This window comes from Manduca sexta, unplaced genomic scaffold (genome assembly GCF_014839805.1).
Source record: "Manduca sexta isolate Smith_Timp_Sample1 unplaced genomic scaffold, JHU_Msex_v1.0 HiC_scaffold_1619, whole genome shotgun sequence".
NCBI lineage: Eukaryota > Metazoa > Arthropoda > Insecta > Lepidoptera > Sphingidae > Manduca > Manduca sexta.
Window position 1 is genome coordinate 1,564 of NW_023592501.1, and position 9,023 is coordinate 10,586.

At 32.6% G+C, this 9,023-nt stretch overlaps 1 long non-coding RNA gene across 1 annotated transcript; it reads right to left on the reverse strand.

The window, feature by feature from the left end:
* Positions 1–1,192: 1,192 nt before the first annotated feature.
* On the reverse strand, positions 1,193–8,060 carry LOC119191526. Its single transcript, XR_005113481.1, has 2 exons — positions 5,285–8,060; positions 1,193–5,048 (listed from the first exon to the last, which is right to left on the reverse strand). It is a non-coding gene; the product is annotated as an uncharacterized LOC119191526 (long non-coding RNA).
* Positions 8,061–9,023: the final 963 nt, after the last annotated feature.

Consider the following 9,023-nt stretch of genomic DNA (forward strand, 5'->3'; position numbering starts at 1 on the left):
TACTGCTGTGGCATCTGAGTGCACTGTGTCTTTTCTTGACACAGAAAAGATTGTCATGGTTGATGTTCAGTGTATCGGTCAGACAAACCACCAGTCTACCAATATGAGTAACACTAAAGAAGAGACGCATTGTGCGGGATTTTCTACGGTTGTATTTTCAAATAGTATAGGGAAAGGTTTTAGTACATTGCTAAGTAACAATCTCGAGCATTCTGTTACTAATAATTGCCTGTCAGGAATGTACTATAAATATATTATTGTTAAATGTTTAATAAGTAAAAATATAGTTCTCAGTCTTGTATTGATCTTTTAGTGGGCAATAGTGAGAACTTATGTAAAAGGGATATTACAGAAAGCATTGCTTCTATGACCAAATTAAATTGTAAAAAGTAATATGTGCATTTCCCCTTCTGACCAATGTACCAGACAGGTTGAATAAGCACATTCATGTATGTTAAACAATCATATGCAATTTTTAGTAAGTCACTATAGTGATAAACTGTTATTTTTTGACATTAATAAATTTACAGACAATCGTAGATTTGCATTGACTAGAGATGCTATATATCTGTCAAAATTAGTTAAAGTGAAGATTGCTACATTGTTAGCATTTAATATGAACTAAGTCATAAGTACTATGACGAAGACCTCCATTACTACATGTTTTAGTAGCACTACTAATATAAGTGTAGTAAAAATAATTTAAACAGTTATGACAACAGAGAAAATGACCTAATATATTAACTCATCAAAATATAAATCGTTTCTCTGGCAAAATACTTGACATAGAATAATTTGCCGAAAGATATAATATTGATATTTTATGTTTTCGGAGACATAGTGAAAAGCAGATAAAATGGCATTTAGTGTTAGTGGCAACAGAGGCCCCAGCTCGTTCTTTAGGATATCAGCAGAAGTCGGAGGCACCATGATGCTCATCAAGGATGGTGTCTCTCACAAGGATAGGCAGGATATTGTAAAACTTTCTGTAGAACGAGTGTGTGACATCGCGTGTGCAGAGACCAGTGGTTATATTATATTGTGTGTATATAGGCCTCCTTCATCAAATATATTGGCATTTATTTCTAAAATGGAGGATATTCTTAAAAATCTTAAAATGAATAGTAACATTTTAGTCTGTGGAGACTTTAATATAGATTTGCAAGTGGATTCCTCAGATAAAAGACTTTTCTTGAATTTACTTTAATCATTTAATCTAAACTGTCACTTTCTCGAGCCAACTAGATTAACTACAACTTCAGCTACCTGTATTGATAATGTTATTTCAAGTTTTAAAATTAACTCTAAAGAATTATTAGCTGGCGTTCGCTCAGACCACACATGTCAAATGGTCAAACTAAATTGTGAAAGCAATAGAAGTAAGAACATAGTACAATTTAGACCCCTAACCCAATGTAATCTACAGAAATTTAGTGCTAGGCTTAATTCGGTGTTGCCTAAGCTGACTGGCGGTTAAGACCACCCAAATAATATGTTTAAAACATTATTAAATGGTATTACAAACATATTTAATAAAACATGTGGTGTAAAATCAGTGCCATTAAAAAATAAAATATCATTCAGTTCTTGGGCAACAAACGGTATTAGACGTAGTAGAGATGTTCTCTATGAATTATATGACAGAAGGTCCTTTACACCCGCTGCGAATTTAATAATTATGTGAGAACATAGTCTCAAATTTTTAAAAGTGTATATAGCATGCTAAAGCTGCCTATATCGGTAGTAATATTAAAAACTCGGATAATACAAGTAAAACTACTTGGCAAGACATGGTGAAAAAACACTTACTTTGAACATGGGGCTACGGAGAAATTTTATATGCAACTTCGTCATCGCCGATATAACACAACCAATTATTGGAGCGGATTTCATAGAGCATTATAAGTTATTACTTGATATAGCTGATCGCAAATTTATAGACAGGGTAATTGAGCTGACGACGCCTGCAACCCTAATCAAATCGACGCAGTAAACTATTAGCACTATTTAAATTGGAACGTACCCACGCGTTATTCAACTATTAAAAAAAATACGAGGATATTATGAAACCTTACTCCCTCCGCACTACTGCAAAACATAAGATTAAGCATCATATTATCACTAAAGGACCGCCGATATCAGCACGTGCAAGACTTATTACCTCCTGATGAGTATTGGTAAAAAGGAATTTCGTAGTACGATGGAGCTTGGCATTTGTCGCCCTTCGGACAGCTCATGGGCTAGTCCTTTGCACAGGGTAAAGAAAAAAAATGGTGAATGGAGACCATGTGGAGATTATCGAATGCTCAATAACGCGACTGTACCTGATAAATATCTACTTCCACGATTAATTGATTTCACTTACATACTAGAAAATAAAAAAATCTTGAGCAAGATTGATATTCAGTAGGCCTACCACTGCATTCCAGTCAAAGTGGAAAAAACCGATATTATCACTCCTTTCGGACTTTTTGAAGTTTCTAGAATGCCTTTTGGTTTACGCAATGCAACGCAAACGTTCCAACGATTCATGTATTCTCTATTTACGGATTTGGACTTCGTATTCGTTTTCGTCGACGATTGTCTAAAAGCGTCAGTGTTGGAATTTCAATATTAAAATACATATAATTAATCTATATTATTCTGTATTTATCTCATTAGAAACCTTCGTATTTTATATTTATCTATGTCATTTATGCAGTTTATGGTTGTAGGTAACTGTCACGTAAGCCTTTCAAGGGATTGACAGAAATATAAAATTTAAATATAATTATATTCAGTTATTGTCTGTAACCTTATTTCCCATAGGTTAGGGGCCCAGTCTTAACTTTAGTTTAACTCCAGTCTTGCTGAAGTTATTTTCGTAATAATTTAATAACATTGAAGATTGCTTTTTAAAAAAAATTAAACGAAGAAAAATTTTGTCGCCACCATGGATGGTCTAAAATTCAAGCGAAATATCAAACTTTCAATGGAGAAAAATATAGTGTATGAAAGTTTAGAATACGCGCTCTACTAAGCGAAATGGATGTTCTTAAAGTTATTGATGAAGATCTCGTAATACCTTGTAAAAATTGGAAGCAAAATAACCAAATTGCAAAAGGTATCATTGTTGAATATTTAGCAGATTTCTTGGTTTCGTCGAAGATGTCTCAGCAAGAGATATTTTGAGGAACCTGGATGCCTTACATGAGCGGAAAAGTCTCGCAACTCAGTTGGCATTGCAAAAAAAGTTGTTAAGTTTAAAACTTAAAGGTGACCTTCCTTTGGTAAGACATTTCACAATTTTTGATGAACTAATTACCGAATTGCTGGCTGCTGGTGCGACGCTGGAAGAAACTGATAAAGTATCACACTTATTAACAATACCGACTACATATGATGATGTCATAAAAGCAATAGAAACTATCCGAAGATAATTCGACACTAGCCTTTGTTAAAACTAGATTGTTAGATCATGAGGTTAAATTGCGCAACGAAAATAATGATAAAAGCAGTAAATTATTGCAAGTCCAATCGAAAAGTTTTAAAAATTTAAAGTCGAATAATTACTGTTGTATTATGCAAATATTATTATCTGTTACTGAAGTTTTCCTGCATTCTTGCATTAACTATCCCAACATGGTAGCAGAGCGTGGTTGGTAAATGAAACTCAATGTGTGTCAATATGTGGATTGTTAAAATTATTACGACAAAAAATAAGTTAGAGGTTAAAGTTACATGTGCAAGAAGGAAAAATTAACAAAAAAACAGTAATTATAATTATTTTCAAAAAATGGCTAATCAAGCAAAAATTGAAGATGTTACGCTACCTATTTTCGATGGTGTAAACTATACGGGCTGGAAATTAAGGTTATTAACCTTATTAGAATATAAGGAGTGTAACGAGCCCGCCATTGCCATTAACCCCCGCTCCGGGTCAAGATGAAAAAGCTAAGGCGGAATGGAAAAAGAAGGATTTAAAGGCAAGAACTATAATAATGAGTACAATTTCGGATAAACAATTAGAATATATTAGTGAATGCGGAACAGCTTACAAAATGTTTATGGTTTTTAATGTAAAATACGCCTGTATACAATGTAATTTGTTGCCTTGAGCCTGCAAAGTGCATAGACTGCACTTCTTCGGCCATGTTACATCCGTAATTTTCGGAAAAATCACAATGTATGACAACTTCATTATCGTGTATCTTTTCTATAGCTTCTTTATATTGCTTGTGTTGGTGGTAAATATTATAAAAAATGAGTTTTAAATTTTGGGAATTCTTCTTGGAATTGAATAATTAGTGTATTGAATGTACCTGCCTTTTCCTCTTGACCAGTTTTTTTAGTAGTTTAGCGTATACAAGATTTTTCGTACTCATAACATTTAATTGTCCATTCAGTCCAAGTAACCTCTTGTGATAATATATCTTCTGTAGTAGTAAAGCAAATTTTTTTTCCAGCACACACTGCACACTCTGAATACATGCAAGGTTTGTTTTATATCACATACTATTTCAGAAATCAAATCATTTGGATCAGTAGATGTTATTGAGGCAGCTTTCTTTAGAGTCTGTGCTTTGAAGTCTAAGTTAGCATGTTTAATACAAGCACACGTGTTTCGGTTGGATACATGCGGAGGAACCACATAAAATGGGCGACAGCGTTTAAAAGTAGCAAAGGATAAATTTCCACCTTCATTTCGGTATACTTTATACAAATTAGGATAAAGTATTTAACAAAATCCTTTTTTGTTTTTTATTTTTATTACGAGTGATGTATTCTTTTTTTCCGGCGGTCATGCGACTGATGTCATCCTGTTTAAAGATTTTTTCTATTTCTTTGGATGTTCTCACTTTCCTCTGCTTTATAAAATGATACTAGCGTATGCCTCTTTTTAAACCCAAACATTTTCAAATTTTATTCTGCATTTTGTGTTTTTTGACTGACTCATTTTGAACTATTCTCTTCAATACCCGTTTTTCAAATGGTTTACTGGTTTTGTAAGTTTCTTTTAAAGTTTCTTCTAAGACACGTGTTTCTAATAATTTCTTTCTTACCTAAAACTATAGAATAATGTACTGATTAGGTGAATATTCTAAAAAGTTCATATTATACTTATTTTATTCCTAAAATATCTCTTAGATTTTAAACAATGTTACCCTCAGAGGCTTTGTATAGCAATAAATTCTGTCGGAAAATAAATTATATTGTAAATAAAATTAGGTATTTAACTGAGCAATAGGTACCATTGCTTTTGATTCTTTTGAGATATCAGGAGTTTTTCCCTCAATGAACTTACTGATTGGTGTGACGGGAGTCCTAGATATAGTTGCTTCATTTGATTTGTTTGTTATTATATTTAATCTGTTGGTTAAATTAATAACCCTTCTTTTGTATCTGATAAAAGTTTTATGTAAATTGGCATTTTTAACAAGTAGGCGTTTATTTCTTTCCTTTAACTTTTTGTTTTCTTGTAGTAATTTACTACGGTATTTACGTCGTTTTATAACTATAGCGTTTGTTGCTTGATCCAAATTTTCAACTTTTGCTTTTTTGGTGCGCTTAGCTTCTCTCCATTGCTTTCTTATTACTTGTTTTTCTTCTTCAGTCATATCTACTATTTTTCTTTTTTTTGCCTTAGTTCGCTCTGCATTCTTCTTTTTCAATTGTTCAAATTTAGCAGGATTCGTTTGTTTTAATTTTTCTCTGTATCTTCGACATCTTTCCGCCGCAGATAAAGGCATCTGTAGAGTTAAATAAAAAAATACACATTGCATTATAGGCTCATATAAATAATAAAAAGTAAATGTTAAATAATTTCAAAAACAAAATTCGGCTACTGAAAAATCATGCTCTTAATATTTATCGTCTATTAAATAAAAAACATCAATATCAGCATTATCATATCAGCCCACGAACAACCATTGTTAGACATAGGCCTCTACCAACGTTATCCGCATTTCAACTTTTATTTTTATGACACCATCAATAGTATGAATATGTTTAAAGAGGTACAGTAGGTAATATAGACATTAGATATATGACGTATTATTAAGTTGTTTATTTTCAGATTCAGCTGACGGGTTTGTTATGGAACCCACTTATTTTTAAATTATGTTTTATAAATGTTGTGGAAAAATAAATACAGTTTGTGTAGTGATCAAAAATTGAATTGTTCTAAAATATAACAATATACACTTTCTTTTATAATTTCCGTTGTAATACGTCGCACAATTTGTGTCACTCTGTCGCACAACGGATGAAATATACAATACGAACTAACCTAAAAAAAATCATAACACGTAAATTAATAAATATAGCCTTCAAAAACTGTCATAGTTCAACAAAGAAATGATTGTTGTGTATGATTTAAAACTAAAAATCAGGACAGCTATTTAATTAATGATAATTCCAAGGAATAAATCTTCCCTTTTCTTAAGGAGAAACAGTCTGCTCCAACACGTTCTTCCAACTAACACGAAAAAAAGATGGCGGAATCGTTCAGGAATGTGTCAAGTACGATGAGCTAGTATTGCCACTTCAAATAAATTAATTATTTATGGTAGATTATAAACAAGACCAGGAAATATCGCGTTACACAACTGACGTGTTACAAGAGAATAAAATTTGGGACACCTCTTAAGTTGTTAATATAAACAATACGGGGTGATTAATTGTAGTTGTTGTCGTTTTTTTCGTAGTTAAATATTCAATAGAACAAGATATATACGAAAAATAAAAAGTCATAATGATAAAAAATTATATGTGTAATGATTTGTGTGGAGTGGGCGTATGCAGAAACCAACAAAATGTATGGAATGAAAAAGTCGAACATTTTTTATTTTAATGTGTAAAAGTAAATACTAGAAATATGTTTATGAAAAAATTTGACACAATAAAAAATTGTACGTACTGTATTTAATTTTTATAAAAAGTAGATTTATTTATTTTTTTTAAATTTTTTTTGGAGTCTAACTCTTCGGACAGAAACATTTTACAAAGTGCGCTAAAATATGAGCTTTACCCAGTAGCATCACAATTCATTTTCGCTAACTTAGTGTATGTCCATAAAAATATAGAAAATTTTCCAAAAGTTAGCGATATCCATAGTTAAAATACTAGAAACAAAAATAATTTACTAAATCACAAAACCAAGGCTCCAAAAGATCAGCAAGTCTTTTAAGGGTTACTGTATACATTTTTAAAACAAAGTTCCTACTGAGATCAAATCCTTAAATATTGCGAAATTCCAAGCCACTATTAAGCGCAAGTTGTGTAATAAAGCTTATTACAAGATCTCAGAATACCTAGAGGATATAAATGCCTGGGACTAAGCATTTTTGTGTGATTTTCTTTGGAATCATGTCACTTGATCGAGATATATATATTTTTTCTTTCTCTTTATTTGTAATATGACTGTAAGCGGCTTGGATATGAAAAACTCTCTAACTATCTGTACCTGCGGCGGCGTCGTGTGACGGGTCGGCCACTTCCCTACAATATGGTTGAGGAGGCCGATGGCTGGCACATGCGTCATACTCGTGAACGGGTGCTACTTGTGTGGACTGTTCTGCCCATTTCGCTTACAATTTCTAATTGCTAGAGGTGCTAGGAGGAAATAATGATAAGGATAATAATAGACAAATTTCATGATTCCTGAGAGGGTTGTGCAGACATATGAAAATTTAAATTAATTTATTCCTTATTACACAAGCCTATAAATGAAGTGCTCTAAACAACAATAAAAAACCAATTGTATTTTTTTTTTTATCTTCTCACTTCATCATGTACTGTAGTCTTTACACTAAACTGATTGAAAAGAGCAACACCAGAGTTTCTTGCCCGTTCTTCTCTAGTGAGAACTGCTTTCCGAACTGGTGGTAGAGTTAATATTGACGGAATCTAAATAATGTATAACATTTTACAGATTCAAATAAATCATTTCATTTCAGGCATCGACACATCAACGTCAGCATATTATTATCGGCAAGGTTAAGGTTACTGAGTACATATTATGTTACCTACTAAAATAAAAATATTTTACGGAGGGAATTGTTATATTTTTAATTTTTTAAAGGGGGAGTATATGTAGCCACCACGTCGCACATATCACGTAGACTTAGTTAAGTGATAAGTCACGTACGCCACGTACCAGATTAGTATGTAAGCACATTATGCATGAAATAAATCAGACCAAAAATCATCTCCTGTCTCATTTCATCTCGCCATAAACTTATGGGAAATATTGTTTCAGAAAAAAATAAGATAAAAAAAAGATATATTTGGCATAAGTTGCAAATACGCAATTGACACAGAGGAAACTGAGAGTGTTTTTAGTCGGTTATCATCATATTTTGTGAACCGTGTGGGCTACGGCAGCGAGCGACGAACAATGAGCACCAGCGGTGAATACTACATCGACTGCAAGGTGTACAAGACGAGCGACGCGCACGACACCGAACCATTGGACATGTGGAAGAAGGCGCTCGTTCGTATCAAGTTCCAACTCCGATTCCCTTCAGTGGCAAAAATTGCAAGAGTTCGTGCGTTTGTCTGATTCATTGTTCGAAGAACAATCTAAAATATATAAAAATCATAAATAAAATGTAACGTCACAGTTGTTTTACTGAACCATAGCTTTCACATTCGTAATACGAACAATACACATAACATTTTATATAAATTTCAGTTACAATTTCATTAATTGTTATGAAACACGATACAAATCTTTATTTTCCCTTTGACATATATGTGGGAATGGAACGTTAGTGTGATGCTTGGAATGGAATGTAAAAAGTGCGTGTGAGCGAGATGAAACGAGAAAGCGTGAATGACAGACGAGTTTTGGAAACGACAGATGAGAAGACGTCCGAGAGAGAAAAAAATATTAAAATGTAATTAACTTGAAAAGTAAAGTTTTATTTTGTAACGTATCCCACAATTTTGGGGGCTCGTCCGGTATAGTTCAAAATAATTCAGCGGGCAAACGTATTATTGTCGTTTTGTTAATAATGTTATTATAAGAAATTTCAATTATT